Source organism: Mixophyes fleayi, chromosome 2 (assembly GCF_038048845.1).
Source record: "Mixophyes fleayi isolate aMixFle1 chromosome 2, aMixFle1.hap1, whole genome shotgun sequence".
In the NCBI taxonomy this organism is placed as follows: Eukaryota; Metazoa; Chordata; class Amphibia; order Anura; family Limnodynastidae; genus Mixophyes; species Mixophyes fleayi.
This window is the reverse complement of record NC_134403.1, coordinates 346750772-346775445: the sequence shown is the minus strand read 5'-3', so window position 1 is coordinate 346775445 and position 24674 is coordinate 346750772.

Sequence of the window (24674 nt, the reverse complement as noted above, 5' to 3'; positions counted from 1 at the left end):
CACGGAGGCAGCGGATAGGAATCAGCTAACAGTCACGATGATGCACAGGTGAGTAGATGTAGATTGAAGACTGTAGTGCACGGAGGCAGCGGATAGGAATCAGCTAACAGTCACAATGATATATGATAGAGATGAAGTGGCTTGAAGACTGTAGTGCACGGAGGCAGCGTATAGGAATCAGCTAACAGTCACGATGATACACAGGAAGGTAGAAGTGGTATGGGAACCACAGTAGTGGAAGTCTTTTGGAAACCACAGAGGTAGAAGTGGTTTGGAAACCACAGGAATCAGCAGCGCTGAATACACGAGGAAACACAGGAACACCTTCAGAGGCTCATGGGGAATGAGACTCCAAGATCAGGCAACGTGGTATTGACCACAGGTGCTTAATATAGGAAGTGTTGCCTGATCTGCCAATTGAGTTAAAGGGACATACACTAAAGTATAGAAAAGGGCTGCGCATGCGCAGACCCTCAGGATGGAGGACGACCACGGTTCCTAAATGTCCGGGAAGAGGCACTCACGGTCCGGTGAGTGACAGTACCCCCCCTTTTAAAGGTGGGCACAGAACGCCTGGAACCGGGCTTGTCCGGATTTTTGGAATAAAACTTCTTCAGAAGAGCTGGAGCATTAAGATCTTCAGCTTTGATCCATGAACGCTCTTCAGGACCAAAGCCCTTCCAATGAACGAGGAAACGGAGAACTCCTCGCGAAATTTTTGCATCCAATACCTCAGTAATCTCGAAATCTTCCTCCTGATGAACTTGAACTGGCTGAGGTGCTGAAGGAGGAGTCGAGAAACGGTTGATGATGAGAGGTTTGAGCAAGGACACATGGAAGGCATTGGAAATCCGAAGATTCTTAGGAAGAAGAAGTTTAACACACACTGGATTGATTACTTGAATGATCCTATATGGACCAATAAAACGAGGGGCGAATTTCATAGATGGAACCTTCAAACGAATATTTTTGGTAGATAACCAGACACGATCTCCAATTTTCAGTGGTGGAATAGCCCGCCTCTTCTTATCTGCGAAAGACTTATATTTGTTAGATGTCTTCTTTAAACAGGTTTTGACCTGAGACCAGATATTTTTGAAGGTCTGACAAGCAGTCTCCACAGCAGGAACTTGGGTGGGAGGGAGGGCAGGAAATTCCGGAAAAGACGGATGGTGACCGTAGACCACAAAGAATGGAGTTTTGGATGATGACTCATGGTACATGTTGTTATGGGCGAATTCAGCCCAAGGAAGCAATTCTACCCAGTTGTCTTGATTGGCTGAAGAGAACATCCTTATAAAGGTCTCGAGATCTTGATTGACCCGTTCAGTTTGTCCGTTAGATTGCGGATGGTAAGAAGATGAGAGTGCTAATCGTATGCCCAAGGTTTTACAAAGGGCTCGCCAGAATCTGGAAACGAATTGTACTCCTCTATCTGACACAATCTCAGACGGACATCCATGGATACAAAAGATTTCTTTAATGAAATGTTCAGCCAGAGTAGATGAGGAAGGCAAACCAGACAAAGGGACAAAATGAGCCATCTTCGAAAATCTGTCTACCACTACCCAAATAGTATTATAATTCTTACTAGGTGGCAAATCAGTAACGAAATCCATACTAATATGGGTCCAAGGCTTGGACGGAATGGGTAGTGGTCGCAGCAACCCTGCTGGGGTTCTGCGGGAGGATTTGAACTGAGAACATAAATCACAGGAAGCAATAAACTCTTTGACGTCTCTCCTCATTGAAGGCCACCAGTAACTTCGAGAGAGAATCTCAAGGGTCTTGTGTTCACCGGCGTGTCCAGAAAAACGAGAGGCATGGAACCACGAAAGGATTTTCCTCCTCAGAGTAGGAGGCACGAGGGTCTTCCCAAATGGTAGCATTTTGGTGGACGAAGCAGCCAGCGAGATACATTTGGGGTCTAGAATAGCATGGTTGGGAACCTCTTCAACGTCAGAGGACGTCACAAAAGCTCGAGATAGAGCGTCAGCTTTTTTGTTCTTAGCAGCTGGTTTGAAGGTTATAATTAATTCAAAACGGGAAAAGAAAAGAGACCATCTTGCTTGACGAGGGTTCAAGCATTGAGCAGACTGTAGATATGACAGGTTCTTATGATCCGTGAAAATCGTCACCGGATGGCGAGCTCCTTCCAATAAGTATCTCCACTCCTCTAATGCAGCTTTGATAGCCAGCAACTCCTTGTCCCCGATTGTATAATTCTTCTCTGCAGGCAGGAGACCTCGAGAGTAAAAGGCACAAGGATGAAATTTTTGTTGCTCCGAGCGTTGGGAGAGAATGGCTCCTAAGCCCACATTAGAGGCATCCACTTCTAGGAAGAAGGGAAGTGTCACATCAGGCTGTCGAAGAATGGGAGCAGAGGAGAAGGACTCTTTGAGAATTTGAAAGGCTTGGAGAGCCTCAGATGACCATTGCTTAGTATTAGCCCCTTTACGAGTCAGGGCCACAATAGGAGAGGCAATGGATGAAAAGTCTTGAATGAAGCGTCTATAGTAATTGGCAAAACCTAAAAAACGCTGGATAGCACGAAGAGTAGTTGGCTGGGGCCAATGTAGTACAGCATTCACCTTATCTGGATCCATCTTCAGGCCAACTCCGGAAACTATATACCCCAAGAATGGAATCTGGGGCAACTCGAATGAACATTTTTCTAATTTACAGAACAATGAGTTTTTCCGTAGTCTGGAGAGGACCTCTGCCACATGTTGGTGATGAGAAGGCAGGTCCTGTGAAAAGATCAATATGTCGTCCAGGTAGACAACGACACATACATATAATAAGTCCCGAAAGATCTCATTGATGAAGCCTTGGAAAACAGCGGGGGCATTGCACAACCCGAAAGGCATTACTAGATACTCGTAATGCCCATCTCTGGTGTTGAACGCTGTCTTCCATTCGTCACCGGAACGGATTCTAATTAAATTGTAGGCACCACGAAGATCCAATTTAGTAAAGATCCGAGCTCCCCTGATGCGATCGAATAGCTCAGTGATCAGCGGAATGGGATACCGATTCTTGATAGTAATGGCATTGAGTCCACGAAAATCTATGCAGGGGCGTAGTGATCCATCCTTCTTTTTAACGAAGAAGAACCCGGCTCCAGCGGGAGAGGTGGAAGGTCGCATTTCCTGATTTCTTAGGGCAAGAGTTGAGCATATGTGTGGAATCAGCACAATAGATACAGAGTCTATTCTTGACTCTTCGTTTCCTCTCTTCTAACGATAATTTGGAACGTCCTATCTCCATGGGAATCACAGAAGGTGAAGCTGGACGAAATTGAGGGGTTGAACGAAGAGGTGCTTTAACAGAAGTTGTTTTCTCAGATTCTCTTTCACGAAATCTCATGTCTACACGATGGCAAAGAGAGATCAAATCTTCTAGTGACGAAGGAAGCTCTTGGGTAGTCAGTGCATCTTTAATTTTATCGGAGAGCCCCTGCCAGAAGGCGGCAATTAATGCTTCAGTGTTCCACTGAAGTTCAGAGGCTAAGATCCTAAATTGAATGACGTACTGGCCTACTGTATGAGGACCTTGTCGTAAACGAAGAATGCTGGAAGCAGCGGAGGTCACCCGACCTGGTTCATCGAACACACTTCGGAACGTAGAAATGAATTTGGCACTATCTTGTAGTATTGGATCATTTCTCTCCCACAGAGGGGAGGCCCAAGCCAGAGCTTGTCCAGAAAACAATGAGATAAGATAGGCCACTCTGGAACGATGGGTAGAAAAATTTTGAGGTTGGAGCTCAAAATGAACTGAGCATTGGTTAAGGAAACCCCTACAAGTTTTGGGGTCTCCATCGTACTTTGACGGAGTAGGCAGGTGAAGCGTGGAAGCTGTAGAGACCTGGGATGGCACTGGGGAAACGGAGGAAAGCACAGGAGCTTCAATATTAGCTGTAACAGTCTGTCCAGATGTTTCTTGGGAGGTTAACGATTGGTAACATTGAAGTAACAGCTGTTGGCGAGCATCCTGTTGCTCCACACGGTTGACCAGATGCTGCAGCATCTCCTTGGCTGTAGGTTTAGTATCTGGGTCTGTCATGGCCTGATCTTACTGTCACGGGCACTAGGAGTCTTTACCCAGGGATCACCAGGTGATAGGCTTACCAGAGCAATATAGGTGGTATAATGGTACTCTGGTAGCAGGGTGATCACGGAACAGGAAATAGCAGATGATGAGATGCTCAGGAAAGTCTATGACTAGCAGCACTGGTAATATGGAGGTAATAATACACGAGGAACTGTATGGACAAAGGACACGTGAAGGTAGTCAGTGGTCTGCGATAGCAAGTTGTACCACTGCTATAGTGAGGAGGAATGTCCAACAGAAACGAGGAGGTGATGAGAGTCAGCGGTCTGCGGATAGCAAGTTGTACCGCTGTTTTGAGTGAAGGAATGGAATCCAAGTGGAGGTATCCGGGGAGTCAGTGGTCTGCGTTAGCAAGTTGTACCACTGCTATGTGAAAGGATACTGGAACAAGTGACACAGGGAACAGGGATTATTGGTCTGCCTCTAGCAAGTTGTACCACTGAATATATATGTGAGGAGGAGCACGGGGAGAGACTGCAACACAGGAGATACACGGGCACCTTAAACTTGATCCACAATAATATGCACAATATATAAATGACTGAACAGCACTGTAATAATAGAAAGTCTCTTGAGGTAATCCGGCACAAGATAACACAGTCAATGATGGCAGTAGACTCAGCGGATAACAACTCCAGAGAAGAACCAACACAGTCCAGCAAGATATGCAATACACCAGCACAGTCAATGAGAAGTATGCATACCGTGGTTCAGAAGCAGGCTGTCAGACATGAGTGCAGAGATACCTGAACGGCAGGAGGCCGGCAGGAAGCGAAGTCCCTGGATGGGTGAAGCGGTAGTCAAGTAGGTGCAGCGCACAGGTAGGTAGACCAGCAGGGAAACGAATACACAGGAATCAGTAGAGTGTGGAACTGGACTCCTGGAGGACCCTGAAGAATAGCGATGGTCTAGCTGGAAGGTAAGTAGTGAGACACGAATCCAATGCTGACAGGCGGGTAGAGACCAGCGGGAACACAGGAAAGCATGGAGAGTGGATCAGCAGTTGAAGGACGAGTAGAGATGAGGAGAACCGGCAGCAGGACTCTGCGGACACACGGAGGTAGCCAATAGCAACCAGCAGGTGCAGTAACGATGGCACACGGGAGAGCAGAGTTGAGCTGGTACTGATGATCACGGAGAGTAGCGGATAGCAATAGTAGTGGCAGTCTCGAGGAAACACGGGAGAGTTGAGATGAGCTGAAGACTGAAGCGCACAGAGGCAGCGGATAGGAATCAGCCAACAGTCACGATGAAACACAGACGAGTTGCAGGTTGCAGACGGTAGTGCACGGAGGCAGCGGATAGGAATCAGCTAACAGTCATGATGGAACACAGACGAGTTGCAGGTTGAAGACTGTAGTGCACGGAGGCAGCGGATAGGAATCAGCTAACAGTCCTGATGGAACACAGACGAGTTGCAGGTTGAAGACTGTAGTGCACGGAGGCAGCGGATAGGAATCAGCTAACAGTCACGATGATGCACAGGTGAGTAGATGTAGATTGAAGACTGTAGTGCACGGAGGCAGCGGATAGGAATCAGCTAACAGTCACGATGATACACAGGAAGGTAGAAGTGGTATGGGAACCACAGTAGTGGAAGTGGTTTGGAAACCACAGAGGTAGAAGTGGTTTGGAAACCACAGGAATCAGCAGCGCTGAATACACGAGGAAACACAGGAACACCTTCAGAGGCTCATGGGGAATGAGACTCCAAGATCAGGCAACGTGGTATTGACCACAGGTGCTTAATATAGGGAGTGTTGCCTGATCTGCCAATTAAGTTAAAGGAACATACACTGAAGGGTTAGAAAGGGCTGCGCATGCGCAGACCCTCAGGATGGCGGACGACCACGGTTCCTAAATGTCCGGGAAGAAGCACTCACAGTCCGGTGAGTGACACAACACCACGATCTCCTCTGTTCCTAACTCCGCTGCCTGGGTGTAATTTTTGAGCCCTCCCTCTCCTTCGCCCCTCACATTCAATGTCTTGCCCAAATATCCGCAATATCGCCCGCATCAGCCTCTTCCTCTCCCAGGATGCCACTATACTCTTATCAACTAACTGATCATTTCTCGTCTCGACTACTGCAACCTTCTTCTTACTAGACTCCCCCAATCCCATCTTGCTCCTCTTTGATCTATACTTAATGCTACAGCTAGACTTGTCTTCTTCTCTCACCAGTCCACATCTGTCTCTCATCTCTGCCAAACCTTACACTGACTTCACTTCCACTACAAAATCCTCTTCAAACTCCTCACACTCATGTATAAGACCCGCTCCAGCTCCACTGCTCCCTACATATATATTGACCAATGACTGTCGCCTTTCCTCCCATCTGGTAACCATATCTCGCTCCCTTATCCAATATTTCTCCCATGCTGCCCTCTCTCCCACCCATGCTTTATGCCCTCAGACACCTTTATGTGTCAACCGATTGTCTGCCCCTTTCCCTTTAGATTGTAAGCTCTAGTGACCAGGGCCCTCTTCCCTCCTGTTCTCATTAGCTATACCTTTTTCTCACCAACTACACTGCACACCTCCTCCTTGGTCTCTTTGCCCATTGACTCCCCTCCTTCATTGTCTTTGCACCTCTTTCAGTGGCGCTAAACCTGTTAGCTGCACCCATGCTAATGGACACAGGTTTCAGCCTGCACTAAATACACTCTTTGCACCCTAGTATCTGTGTTGAGAGTTGTAGTGTTATTTGTTTACTGTATTGTACTGTAATACCATATACTGTCTTGTTGTTTTCCCTTTGTACGGTGCTGCGGACCTAATGTGGTACCTTATAAATCAAGAATAATAATAAAAATAATAATAATTATAATAAAGTGTCATAAAGAACAAAACAACCTCTAAAAGGTCTGCATGCACTACTGATTCCAATCACATTTTAAATCTGTGCCACAGCCTATAGGGCTCATTTAAAGATAGCCGTACATCAATTCTTGCATAAGATACGCACTACCATACTGCACATACACACAAAAAATATGCACTTACACGCCCAGTTATACATTTGTGGTGTGCAGGACATGCACGCATAGGCTGAATACACATAATTGTAACACAACAAGTTGTGGCTGCATCATCAGACATGCCTATTAGAAGGCGTATCTCTTGCAGGTGCTGGAGGGATGGTGGAGTGATGCACAATCATGATTATGACTATAAGCAGCAGTATTAGCCACTTCTGATTGGCTGATTGTATATTGACCATTCCAACTGACAGTAATTAATATAATATAGCTGATAAGCTGATGATTTAAGTTTCAGCCGTCCATTCCCATTACTTAACTTCCATTTCTATTTGCCCTACTGCAATAAAGAAGATTTCCATTTGATTTTAAAAGGTAAAACAATAGATGTGGAGGTGTTTGTATTTCATTACATTTTATATTGATAATGCGACTTTGGAATTTATTAATAACCGGGAAGACACTATTATGTGACACTTAATTACATTATTATATTTTGCACAAATAGAGTCATGCAGCATTTACTGCTAACACTGTTGAGTCCTATATATCTACAACATTGTGGAGAGTATATATACACACTTGTTACATCTGAATCTATATACGTATAGATATTTGAATCGCTCCGCTTGTATACTTGTTTCCATTTTATCCTGTATAAGAGTCTTGTTTTTTCCATATTGTGGCTGTCATTGGATTCTCTTGTTACGCCTTTGCTACTATTGTTTGTACAATAAAAAAATGTTGAGTTAAAAAATAAATTAATTCATTGACCGCCATGATTGTTCTTATTTGTGACTGTAGTGGCTCTTACTTATGTTTTGACTCTAGTGTTTCCGTGAATGCGGTAAAGGTAAGTTACTTCTGGTATTCTACAGTTTCTTGGCTGCTGAGACTGATATGAAGCACTGGGTGAGAAACTGTAACACTAAATGTATTTTATTTAATTGGATGTAATTGGGAGGATAGTAATCATTTTGTAGAGTTGTATTACTGTCACACTTCAATGCTGAGAGCTGGAAATGACAGCTAAGGAGCCCGGGATATGATGAAAACATATAATATTTATTTGAACAGGTATGAACCAGAGAATGCTGGAAATGATACGAACCGAGTATTGCAATCAATAAACAAGGATTTATGGTTGATGCTGAGAACTGGTAACAGGAAATACTGCAACAAACCCATATAATAATAATAATAATAATTAATAATAATAATTGAAAAGCATAGTGATACAATGGGGAATATCAGTGATACATTTATTTCCCACCATCTCAGTGTAGTGCCCTAGCCAATGTACAATAGTGCAGTTAGTACACCTGCAAACCATCCTTCTAATGATCCCCGTTTTCCCCCCTACGTGGGTCAACAAAATAAACTACTTGTAACTGGCCACCCTTCAGCTGAACCGTGCTCTATCTATAGGTCACACTCTTTCCCCTAATTCTCTCACTTTAACAATGTAAGCCTCGTGGATAAATAGCTGCAGGGAGATTTTTGCAATGCTATGGGCAACTAATCCCCTACTTATAAGTTATTATCATCAACTGTAATATGCATCAAGATGTTCGTTTTGTTTAACGTTTGCACTGCTTTAGAAAAATTCACACTTCTTTGCATGTATTGCTCTTTTTTTGGTAAACAAAGTTATCTATGAAAATAAGCACAAGACAAACGCAAGTTTGTACATTGTGGTCCTGATTTATTAAGGAACGTAAAATACTGATACGTGCCGTATTTTGAGTAAAGTCCAAGTCATCTTCGAGTGCAAAGGACCCTTACTAAACCCTACAATTTCAGGGGCTGAACAGGAAGGGGAATGAGCGTATAAACGTACTCAATGTACAGTAACGGCGTGCCAACCTCAAGCGCACGCAGCAGCGTCCTATTCAATCTCTGGGCATCTCTAAAATACATCACTTTCTGTCGTATCATTTGCACCAGCTGCAGTGCAGGTGTAAGTGCAGAGTGATAGTGAAGACGGTCGCGTATGCAGGCTTGAACTAGAGATGCTCAGGCTCTGTTCATCGAGAACCGAACGCACCCGAACTTAGCAGATCCGAGCCAGCTCGGTACTTTCGCGCGCCCTCGGAATTGAAAACAAGGCAAAACTACATCGCTACGTTGTCGGATCTCGCCAGTTTTAGATTCTATAAGTACCGCCCTCCACGGCGATCCAGCGCCATTTCACAGAGGGACACAGAAGGGGTAGCACGGTTCTTGGCAGTCTCTAGTGCAGTTCTGGCAGCGTCATAGTGTGCTACATAAAGAACAGCCAGTATTTAACTTATGAGCATGCAGGGCCGCCGAGGGGGGGAGGGTGGGAGCGGGTACTAATTACCCGGGCCCAGGCATGCCAGGGTGCCCGCCCCGGGCCCTCACTTTTTTTTATTTCCTTTTTTTTTTTTAATCTTACTTTTTTCCCTTTTTTTTTTTTTTTGGTCAATTTTAAGTGGGTTTTTAAAAAAAAAAACCGCATATTACGTTAGTTTTCCATTCCTTAGTGAACCAGGTCCTGTATGTTGTTGTGAGACTGATGAGCAGTTGGACACATGTTAGGGGTGTAATTTACACTCAAATGAGGCACCCTTAAAAATAATAATAATATTAATGCCCAAATGCTGAGTCGTAGACGTCTCAGGATGTGTCCGTCGCTGCACCTATAGCATATATGCCAGGTGTATATCAGGATTACTTGAGGTATACATGCACCCCCGTTCATTTAGTTCACAAATTGTAAAGTAAAAGTAAATAAGGTGCAGTCGCATCAAGGCATTCATGATGTAAAGCAACAGCAATAAAGATATGTCAGTCATCATCATCAACTTAGAGTTCATGCATAGCCCGCGTGTGTTCTATACGGGAGTGGTCATTCATAGCAGTGTCTAAAATCAGAGCTGCTCTGATTGATTATTCGCAGACAGGCCCCTTCTCGGTCAATTTGTCGTGTCTCCTAGAAGAACAACTCTTTCATCCTCCTTCTTTAAATTAGCCCTTGGGTGAAATAAAACAAAATATATAAAGATGTCATTGTTTATATGTAGCTTAAAACAAATCCTGAAGCATACAGTAAAGCTATTACTGTATCTGTAAACTTTTGGCGGCCGGGAAGAACTCAAACGCGCTGCTGTCATTCGATCATGCTGCTTCCACCGGCCAAAGCCTCATGGGTCACAACGGTGTAGGCATGGTGCTGGTCATGTGATGTGCAGGCAGGACAGCTGACAGAGTGCCATGCAGCACTGCTTCAGTGCACCACCTCACCATCAATATACATACTACTTAATATAGTTCCTGCAGATTTGATTTTACACTACAGTAAAAGTTACAGCACCATCTACAGTCTACAGCTGAACTTCTCACCTGCAGTAACTGTTCAAAGCTTACCACACACTTGTTAGAAAACTACCATAGTAAACAGGTGTAGTGCTTTACCGTAAGAGCTCTCTCTGCCCACATCATTTTAAACCAAGGCAAGGACGCACATTTAAATCTACAATCAGGGTCTGGTGGACAGAGCCAATGAATCCTTGAATATTTGACATTAACCACCATAAATCTTTCATTCAAATCTGCATGTGGCTTATATAGTCATACCATAGAGTACATACTATTGAACCTTCAGTTGAAATTCTATAAGTAAATAACATAAACTAACTTCTCAAGAGGTGGGCTCATGATGAAAAGTTGTTAAGGTGCCTGTAATTCACATGATGGACATATGGTTAGAACCTTCTTTGGGGGGTGGGGCTTCCTCTTAGCTAATAAACATCTGATTGTCACCTAAAACACAAAGTGGGGAAAAGCAAAAAATAAACATTTTTAAAAGAAAGGCAACTAGCTAAATGAAGAGCCAAACTGTGTATTGCCAGTAAATTACTAATGTAGTGGTAACATTATTAATAGCCTGTAAATTCAGTAACATTATCACTCTCATTCTGCTCTCAGTTTCTTACTCTTAAGAATCAACTCTGAATGAGACTTACTCTGCTTCAAAAATCCCGACTCCTCCCGTTCCAGGTGTCACACACCTATGGGGTGTAATACTGTCACCTGCTGAAGCACTTACAGTAGGCCTCAGTCGACTCCACCCACAGCTGACATGGGGTGTTACCCTCTCACCTGTTGAAGCACTTACAGTAGTTCTCAGCCTACTCCACCCACAGCTGACAAGGGGTGTTACACTCTCACCTGTTGAAGCACTTACAGTAGGCCTCAGCCTACTCCACCCACAGCTGACATGGGGTGTTATACTCTCACCTGTTGAAGCACTTACAGTAGTTCTCAGCCTACTCCACCCACAGCTGACATGGGGTGTTACACTATTACTCTTGAAGCACTTACAGTAGGCCTCTGCCTACTCCACCCACAGCTGACAGGGGGTGTTACACTCTCACCTGTTGAAGCACTTACAGTAGGCCTCAGCCTACTCCACCCACAGCTGACAGGGGGTGTTACACTCTCACCTGTTGAAGCACTTACAGTAGGCCTCAGCCTACTCCACCCACAGCTGACAAGGGGTGTTACACTCTCACCTGTTGAAGCACTTACAGTAGGCCTCAGCCTACTCCACCCACAGCTGACATGGGGTGTTATACTCTCACCTGTTGAAGCACTTACAGTAGTTCTCAGCCTACTCCACCCACAGCTGACATGGGGTGTTACACTATTACTCTTGAAGCACTTACAGTAGGCCTCTGCCTACTCCACCCACAGCTGACAGGGGGTGTTACACTCTCACCTGTTGAAGCACTTACAGTAGGCCTCAGCCTACTCCACCCACAGCTGACAGGGGGTGTTACACTCTCACCTGTTGAAGCACTTACAGTAGGCCTCAGCCTACTCCACCCACAGCTGACAGGGGGTGTTACACTCTCACCTGTTGAAGCACTTACAGTAGGCCTCATCCTACTCCACCCACAGCTGACATGGGGTGTTACACTATTACTCTTGAAGCACTTACAGTAGGCCTCAGCCTACTCCACCCACAGCTGACATGGGGTGTTACACTCTCACCTGTTGAAGCACTTACAGTAGGCCTCAGCCTACTCCACCCACAGCTGACATGGGGTGTTATACTCTCACCTGTTGAAGCACTTACAGTAGGCCTCAGCCTACTCCACCCACAGCTGACAGGGGGTGTTACACTCTCACCTGTTGAAGCACTTACAGTAGGCCTCAGCCTACTCCACCCACAGCTGACAGGGGGTGTTACACTCTCACCTGTTGAAGCACTTACAGTAGGCCTCAGCCTACTCCACCCACAGCTGACAGGGGGTGTTACACTCTCACCTGTTGAAGCACTTACAGTAGGCCTCATCCTACTCCACCCACAGCTGACATGGGGTGTTACACTATTACTCTTGAAGCACTTACAGTAGGCCTCAGCCTACTCCACCCACAGCTGACATGGGGTGTTACACTCTCACCTGTTGAAGCACTTACAGTAGGCCTCAGCCTACTCCACCCACAGCTGACATGGGGTTCTACACTCTCACCTGTTGAAGCACTTACAGTAGGCCTCAGCCTACTCCACCCACAGCTGACATGGGGTGTTATACTCTCACCTGTTGAAGCACTTACAGTAGGCCTCAGCCTACTCCACCCACAGCTGACAGGGGGTGTTACACTCTCACCTGCTGAAGCACTTACAGTAGGCCTCAGCCTACTCCACCCACAGCTGACTTTAACAAATCAGTATGAAATCCCCTCATAGAATTTCATGTAAAGAAGTTTCTTGAACGTGTCCCTGCCGGTGCATTAAAACACATTTTTCATATCGAACTTCTAAATTCTTGTAGACATACATTTCAAGTTACTTAATGTCCTCAGACAACACACTTTGTTTCAAAGTCCACTGAAATGACCTATTTGGTTGTTACAAGGTCTTAGGAACAGTCTAAAGTTGCTGGGTGAACTGCAGGATCTCTCTCTGAATGGCTAGAGGTCCCCTGACCATCACAAGCCCCTGACTGCTATGTTCAATAAATAGATAGAAAGCAGAACCTTAGGAGAACCATGCGCTATAGATGCTTCTTTTTACTTCCCTTTCTTAACTACATTTGGGCCCAGTAGGTATTCAAAATCCCTTGCCTCTCTCCCATGGATGGTCACATAAAGCACCGCATTTGGACATTGCAACCCCAGAACAAGACATTTTCTTTCTGGATCCGAGCAGACACCTCAGAATTGTGTCACCGGTCAAGAACAATCTTTCTTTCAGGTAGCAGAAGTTCCACAATTTCATCCCTTACCCACTCATGCCGGAAGAGCTACTGTAGCACAAATTGCTGAAAGTTAATGCTGACTATGATATAAAGGTGTCAGAACACACAGAGCATCACAGCTTGCTGCGTAGCCACACACCGGCCAGAGTGCCCATGCGGACCCCTGTCCACTGCCAGAAGTGCCTACAATTCTCATGTGAGTGCTAGAACTGGGCCATGGAGCAATGGAAGAAGGTGGCCTGGTCTGATGAATCACGTTTTCTTTTACATCATGTGGACATCCAGGTGCATATGCGTCGTTTACCTGAGGATGAGATGGTACCAGATTGCACTATGGGAATAAGGCAAGTTGACAGAGGCAGTGGGATGATCTGGCCAATGTTCTGCTGGCATTAATGTGGATGTCAATTGGACATATACCACTTACCTAAACATTGTTGCAGATCAAGTACACCCCTTTATGGCAATGGTATTTCCTTGATGGCAGTGGCCTATTAGCAAGATAATGCGCCCTGATGTTCTGCAAAAATTGTTCAGGAGTGGTTTGAGGGACATGACAAAGAGTTCAAGGTACAAAAGAACTAAAAGGGAAAGCTCTCTCTATATAATGCAGCACATCGCATATATAGTTGTAAATAAAATGCTGAAAGAAGAAGGCGCAGTGTGAAACGTAGTGAGAGAAAGCACATAGGAAGCGTAGGCTGGCACTGCACAAGCACAAACAATGTTTATAGCTCTCTAGATGAATAATGTGGCGTCTCTGAAGCAAATCTAAGATTAAGGCCGAAAGGATGGGAAAAAAGATCTTACCCTAGTAGTCCCTATTGCGTTGATCCTGGCACTCACACATCTTCATAATGATAATCCTCCGTAGGGACTCGTGTTGCACTGAATAGCGCGTTACCGCGTCTGGAACGCGAAAGTCAGTAGCTGGGTATGGTGGCCAAATGTGGTCAAAAAGCTTAAACGCGATTCATCCAATATACGGACTTTGTCAAGGATGATGTAGCAAGAAGTGAGGGGTGTTAAATAGACCCTCCGTTCTCCTGATTGGTTAAATGTCTTTATGGAGGAGAATTTATTCTCATCAATAAAGAGTTCAAGGTGTTGACTTGGCCTCCAGATTCCGCAGGTCTCAATCCGTTTGAGCATCTGTGAGATGTGCTGGAAAAACAGGTCAAAAGTATGTAGGCTCCACCTTGCAACTTAAGGACTTAATGGATCTGTGGCTAAGGTCTTGGTGCCAGATACCACAGGACACCTTAAGAGGTCTCGTGGATTCCATGCCACGATGGGTCAGAGCTTCATTGGCTGCACAAGGGGGACCTACACAAGTGGTTTGATCAAGATATATATATATATATTTATTACATACAGTGCTTTCTTTGTCATAGAACTCACCAGAACTGAGTTCCAGCACCTTTTTTCGACAGATCTTCCAAGTTTTAGAAGTAACTTTGGGACATTTGATGTTTGGTCCACATGGACCTGAATCGCCCTGTTGAGTGTAGCAGGTCAGCGGCAAAATCATTAAAACGGTGCATGTGGCATGCGGGCTGCTTGTGTGTCAAGTCCGATGCATGCGTACTTCGTCCGCATTGGTTGTGATGGCGCTGCTCGGCTTGTGGCGCTGCGTTGTGTGGTTGTACGCTGAGTGTTTACTGCGAGCAGCGACCGCTATGTTTCGTTGCACAACTGACGTGTGTGGGTGTGTGTACAGTGATTGACTGCGTGATGTGAGTTCCCCGGAACCTTTTTTCTTACAAAAAAAGCACTATATGTGTGTGTGTGTGTGTGTGTGTGTGTGTGTGTGTGAAATGTTGTCTTAAATTGTATAATTTCTTTAACATTTTATATTATTAAATTAATTTACTAACAGCAATGAAACTTGCACTGTAAAATGACCCTTTCCAACTGTAACTTTGGTAATTATAAAAGTTATATTAACACTTTCTCACCCACCACCAATCCCCAATGTTGGAGATCCTCTTAGTGGATTGGCCGTGGTTCCTGTGCAATCAGCATCCTCAAAACATATCTAGGGCTAGATTAACTAAACTGTGGGTTTGAATAAATGGAGATGCTGCCTGTAGCAACCAATCAGATTCTAGCTATCATTTATTTAGTTCATTCTACAAAATGATAGCTAGAAGCTGATTGGTTACTATAGGCAACATCTCCACTTTTTCAAACCCGCAGTTTAGTAAATATACCCCCTAGACTCCAAGAAGTTTGCATTTCTCAGCCAAATGAAGGGTTGTCTAAAAGTTTACAACCTTTTTAACTAAAACATTCTTACGTATTTTAATATTTTCCAAACCAAATATATATTTCACCAGTTCCGAAAGTCAGGCTACAAAACTACAAGGCAGTTCACACTTGAAATTTTAGCTCTGCATGCTATGTAATCCGTGGTGATATTTTCTAATGTGGAAGCTGGCACATTCTCTTCTTGCTGTAATCTCCCATCTGTGCTGTAGATATGAAATAGTCATCTGTTTAAAGACCATTGCTGCTTAATTTTTCAGCTCAATTGACCATTTCAAATAAGTACAAGGGAGAAGGGAAAGCCCAATTAAATAACCAGTAAACCTTTGATTGAAATATTTAATTGACTGACTGACGAGCTGCATCGTGACAACGTGACTCATAGTCGGAGTCATTTCATCTGACATTAAGTAAAAAGACTGCCGGCAAAGTACTTTTCTTGCAAAATTAACTTTATGTATATTTTATGGCGCAAATAAATGCACTCCACACTCGCTGTGACAAGGCAAAAGTGTAGTTGCTAATAGTGTGTGAGGTTAGAAATTGTACATGGTCAGGGTTTAAAATGAGAAAACAATATTCAATATATGACTGGAAGAAAAACTAAATCACATTATATTGCATTGAATCATATGATTATAGTAAACTGCATAGACAGTATATTCTATTAGATTGTTGTTACAGTAATTCCATCATTATTTCTGGCTCTCTGAGGTTTATAATTTGGCAGTTTAAAGCAGTAGCTACTGTGTATTACTTTAAACCTTAAAGTAAAATTCAAGTGACGTTTATTTAAAGGTGCAGTATAATCATTGAGGATAAGGAACGCATGATTTGCAACATATTCCATGTATATTCTTTTCTTTTCTATCTTTCAGAAATTAAGTCCACCTGTGGTAAAGCCTTAAGTCTATTGTGAGGATCTCCAAGGTACTATCCTTTCCTTTAGGTGGAAGATATCCCGCTGTAGTGTACACCAGATGTTTCCGTTTATTTTTTACTTGCAAGCTTGACTAACAAACTTTGTCTATCTATGTGCACTTTTTGAAATCAGATGATAATATTTCATCTGGTATTATTGGATATCCATCTATTCCACTTAGTGTGTTTTAAATTTGTTTTCTATATTGTTATGATATTTTTTATGATTTTTATGTTATTTTTTATTGAATGTCCACATTTTATTTTGAGTATTAAATGCAGCTTTATTTTATATATATATGAGAATGCAACTTTTTTTGATTTTTTTTTGTAATATTTAATATTTATACCAATATTCTTTAGCGCAGACACTTATTTTCTATCAGTAGCTAAATTATGAAGCACATGCAATTGACTTAATTAAAATGGGGATAAAGCTGATTGTACCTCTTGTGCAAACATATTAAAGATTATGGATTGGCAGAGGGATAATTTTGTTAGCACGAACGGCAAGTGTGGCCATTTTCCAAGGGAAAGAATTAATTAAAGATCATATTGACCATCTGGAGCAGACAGAGAATCTAAATCTATATCTGTCTGATTAGACTTTTAGACTACAGGGTAATGTCTGATTCCTGCACACTGTATTACTAATGATAGTCTTTGCTGTATATTGGAAGTAGGATATGCCAAGTTTACGCCAGTAACAACAGTGCTACCTGGCATATATACACATTAATCTCCTACTCAGCATTACCGAACATTAGTGATTTACTGACTGTCAGACAAAATGAAATTAAAAAGGGAAAAAAAACACTACGACAGCAAATAAATAAAAAATGACACACTACAGTATTACTACTTACACCGCAACAGACACTGCAGTGTGTTAGTTTGAGAACACCATTATTTATCTTCCCTAAATGCCTTTCACTGCTCAAGCTTGCTACTACTTTATGTATTGGGTAATATACCTTATAATGTAAATTATAAGGATATTAGAAATTAGTTACCAAGGGGTTCTGTGACTATTTTATACAAGTCACAGAAATCTAAGGTGACTTCTAATAACTGTAGTAATTTACAGCAGGTCATGCCTAACTGTTGACAATACACACTTTTCCTAATGAACACTGAAGTGATGACATCAGACCTCACCAATTATACAGATATTATCTCAAGTGTCCTTATGGATATGCCTAAGTGCCTCCTCTGAGTGATGTGGGATAAATGGAACCAACTATTGGGCTTGTCTGTAGTGTAGGACTAGAGCGTTTAAATGTTCACTCCGGTGCCCATAAAAACAGCTAAAACCTCCTCTGAGTAAGAGTCAGGGAACACCATGGTTGAAACATAAATATTTAAAGTTCAGGATTAAACTTTCCATTCATTGAGAGCAGAAGCGGTACTAGCGAGCTGTGGGCCCTAGTGCAGGGGAGCGGGGAGGAGGGAACCAGGGCCCACAGCTCACTATTTCCCCGTGCAGTGAGCCCTATTATCTCCATTGACCCTGGTGCACAAATTGTGGTTGCTGCACGGATTGAGAGGGTTCTTCGTGTCCCCCTTATACCTATGCCCCTCTGACAGATATTTGGACAAGGGATAGTGCTTGCAGCAGAGTGTCAAGTGTGAGTCAGTATGAATTCCAAGAAGGTGACCAGGGTTTGACTGCAGAGAAACGTACTTAAATTCCAGAGGGAGAGAGACTGAGTACCCATAGGGAGGCTCTGGAGCCCAGTGTTGTGATACTGCTGTGAGTTGAGGTGGTTGCGCGGGGGGGCAGAAAGCCAGGCGCTGTCAGCCTGATTTGCCAGAGAAAAGAGTGGTAGGAGCCTGAGAGACTTCCTGAGAGGAGTGTGTGCAGAGAGTACTGAGCACAGGCAGGATACAGAGGTAATGAGAAGAGATGTCCTAAAGGGATGTGGGAACAGGGAAGGTGGAATGGCCCCGATAGGTCAGAGGAGGAAGAAAACAAAATGCAGAGTAACCAATCAGTGAGAGTGTGAGCTTAATTATGTGATGAGTTACAGCTGTGATTTATGCAACAAATAACTGAGCAGGAGAGAAACAATGTCATAAAAGTGATTCTTTATTTCATCGAGAGATAGACTGGTGCCCATTCATTGATCAACTGTGATTGGAATGGGTTACCATGTCTGTGTCTGCTCCACATCTTACTCTCTTGTTACTAAATCTGCATGTGCAGGGTCACGTACCTATGTCACTGTACCCTGGGAAGAACTGAGCTAGACCTGTGTGGAAAATGTGAGGATCTCCAGAGGTAGGTGCCAGGGAGTATGTACCTACATCACCCCACAGACAGGCATAGGACTACATTATTTAATACAATTTATACATGTATTAGCATCACTTAGTAATACAAAGTCATTAATAGACACAAACCCTGATCTTAAAGGAGAGAGACCACTGCAACTTGTAGTTGTGGTATAGTAGACAAAAATGCAATAGTTCAAATAATTAGTTGCCACTTTTGCACACTGGGGCTCATGGTGATTTGGATGTACTTCTGTTTGCATAGCCTACAATTCTCAAATTTGTACAGCCCATGCCCACAATAATATGCTGATGTCCTTATGCAGATAGGACACTTGCGCCTCCTTATGCTTGAAGAGGTGGAACAGGGGAGGATAGAGGAGTGCAAGCTCAGTGCTAGAACAGGCTGTGCGTGCTCATGTATTTGTAAACTGAGGCAGAACCACACAGAGATGCTGATGATGATTAGCCCTTCATTCCAATATTCAATTGTGCAGCAAAGTACATTTAAATGTACAAATTTGATTGTCTAACATATTTTAATAATAGTAATCAACATATTTGAACAGAGGGGGGTGTCACAACCAGTAGCAGACTGGCCAGGGTATCAGCTTGCCCAATGGCAAGTGGGCCCTGTGGACAATATGTTAAAAATGTTACTGACCATTTAGCAGCTTGAAAATATAATAGAAGTTCCAATATTATTACTGTATGCAACTAAAATTTACGTTGTATTACTATTTTAATAAAGTAATTTTTCAAGGATACTTTATATTTAAGAATATAATAAATAATGCTGAAAAAATAATTCTGATTCGGGCTATGTGAGGCCAACGCATACGTTATATAGGCTCAGATCTTTACAATTGCGACTGTGCAATGATGCTTAGCTGGGAATCCCAGCCTGGGATCGTGACGTGCACTGGAGTTGTTACCTATAGCAACCAATCAGGTTCTAGCTGTCATGTTGTAGACTGTACAAAATAAATTATAGTTAGAATCCCATTGGTTGCTATAGGCAACATCTCCACTTTTTCAAACCCGCAGTTTAGTAAATATAGCCCTAAGTCTGTGATGTTTTCTCACATCATTTACTTGTCTATTTTGACCATGTTTTCTCTACAACTAGAGCAGTGGACTATGTCTTGAAAACCCAGCTCTTTAAGTAATTTAGAACTCAGAGGGGGTAATTCAATTCCCCCCGAAGTACCGCCGGGTTAAAACTATTACCATTATTATGGTAGTTTAAACTCGCAGCTCCCTGAGCTGAAAAAAGCCGGCGTTAGAACTACCATAATAATGGTAATAATGTACAGGCCGCGTTACTTTTAACAGTAACGCGGCCAATTGAATATGCCCCAGAGAGACAATAATTATTTACAAACAGACAGATACAAATATTTGTGTATTCTTAAGTATACTCTGTAATGTTTGTTGCTTAGTTTGCAAAGTTAACTGTTTTACTCAGAATGATATTGTCATCAATTGCTTCACTTTAGCCATCTAACTGTTAAAGATTCAGTTGGTCTTGCAACTTATGGTCATGTGCATGGCATGTACATCTGGGGCAGTGACTGGAATCATTTTCTGCTTACTATATAAGCTGAGACGGGGGGGGGGGGGGGGGGGCGACCAGGGCCACCTTAACTACTTTATGGGCCCCCGGGCAATGCAGTGTACCGGGCCCCTAAAAAAATAAATAAATATATATATATATATAGTGTGTGTGTGTGTGTGTGTGTGTGTGTGTGTGTGTGTGTGTGTGTGTGTAAAAAAAAATATATATGTATGTAAAAAAAACGTGATTATATATATATAATCACTTTTTTTTTACATATATATATATATATATATATATATATATATATATATATATATATATAGGGGCCCACTTAACTTACCTTAAGTCCGATCCTCTTCTTTTTTCCGCGCCGCTGAGTCTCTTCTGCCCTCTTCCGTGCTGTGGTTGCAGTGAATGCTGGGCGTGACATCACGCCCAGCATTCACTGCAACCACAGCACGGAAGAGGGGACCAGGGAGGGAGCCGGATCACCGCTAATGTGACCGCAAGGTAAGTATTTAAAAAAAAAACAAAATAAAATATTTTTTTATTTTTTTTTAGGATTCGGATGGGCCCCCCTTGCCTGCAGGGCCCCCGGGCACCTGCCCATCGTGCCCAATGGAAGAGACGGCCCTGGGGACAACAGGGGATTCAGTAGCCTTTTCCCTGGAATAACGCGGACTGCAGAATCGCTAAGGAGACAGAAACCCATTCTAACCTCATTGTCTAGCTGAGGAGGCCTCCTAGAATTGCTGATGTGATTGCTGTACTGGGCATATATACCTATGAATTGATCAACACTTGTAGCTAAGTATATTTTATATAAATCTATTTGTAGTGCTAACTGAAGTTGTGTCTCTTACTTGGGATTATATATCTCATCGAACTTTCATATTCAAACATTTACAGTGGGCAACTTCATTCAGCTGTGCCAAGTAATTGATGGTACAGAGCAGGGACTTTTTGATCTATTGACTGAAACATTACAGCATCTTAAAATTGATCCCAAAAAATGTTTATCTGATAGTACAGGTGGAGCTGGAAGCTACCATGGCCAGTACAATGGTTTACAAAGTAAAATTACTTATATGGCTGATCAGCATGTTCATATCTGGTGCTATACCCATTTCTTCAATTTGGGGACAACTAAAATAAACAAAATGTTGCGTGCCTGCAGTTTCTTTTTTAAAGTTTCTCCAGAATTTAACATCTTTTGTGAAAACATCATACAAGAGAATGGCTGTAAAACATCCAGGAAAAGAAAAAATGAAACGATTGAAGTTAATTGATGAGACAAGATGGTCAGGAAAATACAATGCAGCAACAACTATATTTCATACTTACCTACTTTCTTCAGCTCCCTTCCGGGAACCAGCCAGTGGAGGGGGGCATGAGGGGGCGGGGCGGCCAAAATCGCGTCATTTCGGCCCCTCCCCATGTGACGTCATGACGCAAATTGCGTCATTTGACAGAGGGGCTAAACGCCGCGATTCATCGGGGAATCGCGGCGTTTGGGATCTAATTCTGACCACTTCACTAGGAAGTGGGCACTTTCTAGTGAAGTGGGCAGAATTCGGGAGATTGCCACACTCGCCCGGGAGACTCTCGCAAAATGCGGGAGTCTCCCGGACATTCCGGGAGAGTTGGCAAGTATGCTATATTTGGACGTTTTGATAATGCGCTGTCAGTACCTTTGTAAATCTATTGACATGCTTATCAATGATACCAGATTCAGAAAAGTTTGATGAAAAAACAAAACAAGAAGAAAATGTTTTACTTCAAAGGGGCATATTCAATTCTCGGCGGAAACGCTGAGAACCTCGCGGCCCGCGCACTAATACCGTTATTACGTAATCGTGCCTGGAAAAACCATTAATACTGTAATTTTCTCGCTGGATTTCAGCTCGCAGCTCCCTGAGCCGCGAGCTGAAATCCTGCTAACTAATACCCTATTAACGGTAATAGTTTTTCCGCGGCACGGAAAACAAACATTTGAATATGCCCCATAGACTTCTCAAGTTTGAAACAATATTGTCATAATTTAGTTTCTTGTATATATTTGAAACTACAGCCCCGTCATCAAGTTATTTACAGACAAGTGGTGTAGATATGTTTACTGCATGGAGTTCAGTAGTTTCAGCTACAACAAAGTTGAAGGAACAGGCAAGAACATTTGATACCGTGCACAGTAAGGCATTTTCAATTTGCAAAAAAATGTAATGACAAGATTTCGCAGTTGAACATGGATGCAAAGCAAACATTGGAAATTGACTCTTTGGAAACAACATTGCCAGTTAAGAGGCAGCGGAAGAAGAAAAGACTGACAGATGAGCTTATAGATGATGAAGGAAATTCCTCAGATTCTCTAGCCGATTTTCAAGTAAATGTGTTGAACCTAATAATGGACCGCATTGTCCAGTCACTAGATTCACGCTTTGTACAGCACAAAAAGTTGTATAAAGATTTATCCTGCTTGGACCCAGCAAAGTTTAAAACTACTGCAGGGAAGGGCCTTGAAGAGGAAGCATTGGAAGGTATTAATTATTAAGCTGTCTCTTCAAATCAGGAAAGATCAAATAATATTGGAATTGTTTTCTTATGCTTCGAACTTTGATGTATTAAAGCCATTGCTTAGTGATGGTGAGAATATGGATTCCAGTTGCAACAAGTGTAAGATTTGTATCACTTTCCCATCGTATGTACTGAATAATTCAGGCTCCCAACAGACTTTATGACAAGGCGTATGATAACCTTTATGAACTTTATAAAGTCATATGCACTGAGGAGAACTTGGAATCATACATGTTGCTATCCAATGAAAAGGAATTGTTAGATGAACTGGATGCAGAAGCAATTATTGACACATTCGCACAATCATCTAGTGTTATCAAATGATCGCTCTTAATATAGTGGATTGCATGAAATATGCTTTTGAACTACCTTTTATTGTGTAAAATATTCAGGAAAAGCAAACTATTTAAAAATATCCACCATTTATTTAACTTTTTTTTTAAAATAATTAAATTATAACACTCTGTATTTACATACAGAGTGTACAATATATGTAACTGTCATTACTAAAAAATATACATTTATTCCGCAAAAAGTTTAATTGTACCTTTTTTCCACTGTATTTTTTGAAAATGTTATTTATTTCTTATAAACATTAAATGATAGCCTTATAGTGTGGTGGGCCCCCTTTATCTGTTGACAACCAATATTTTAGACCCAGTCCTCCACTGGACACAACCTCCTTCTCCCAGAACTTCTACACTCCAGTTCTTAGCAACCACCCAATAGGTCATATTTCCAGAATTTCCTTAAAGTGGTGGTCTACACTCCGACAATCCATGCTCATAAAACAAGCCCAATCTATACAACAAATGAGGGTGAGAGATATCTACTGCTGGCACCCCCCACCCACCACCACCACTGGTAGACACACCAGGAGGGGTAAAACAAATGATTGATGATCTAAGTAGAATAGAGGAATGGTCAAGAGAGTGGCAACTAAAGTTTAATGCCAAAAAATGCAAAATCGTGCACTTGGGTCTCAAAAACCCAAAGGCTAAATATAGTATTAATGGCACTATAATGAAAACTACTGAGGATGAAAGGGATCTAGTAATCACTATTTCAGGTGACTTAAAGGCAGGTAAGTAATGTAACAAAGCAATGAGGAAGGCAAGTCAGATGCTTGGTTGCATAAGTAGAGGAATCAGTAGTAGAAGGAAAGAAGTAATAATGCCACTGTATAGGTCATTGGTACGGCCTCATCTAGAATACTGTGTTCAATTCTGGAGGCCAGAAGGATATAAATACATTAGAGATTGTACAAAGAAGGGTAACTAATATGGTACATGGCCTACAGCACAAAACTTACCCAGAGAGACTAAAAGATCTTAATATGTATAGATTGAAGTAAAGAAGGGAAAAGGAGGACATGATAGAAACTTTCAAATATATCAAGAGTTTTAACAAAGTACAGGAGGGAACTCTTCTTCAAAGGAAGAGAAGTATTAGAACACGAGGACATGTACTGACACTGGAGGGAAGTAGGTTCAGAGGAAATTTGAGGAAAAACTGATTTACAGAAAGGGTAGTGGATAAGTGGAATAGCCTCCCATCAGAGGTGGTAGAAGCTAAGACAGAAGAGAAGTTTTTAAACATGTTTGGAATAGACATAAGGATATCCTTACAAAGAATAAAGGATCAAATAAAGTTTGAGGTTAACATAGGTTAAAAATTGGGCAGACTAGATGGGTCAAGCGGTTCTCATCTGTCGTCAAATTCTATGTTTCTAATTGTTTGAAGCCAGGGATATG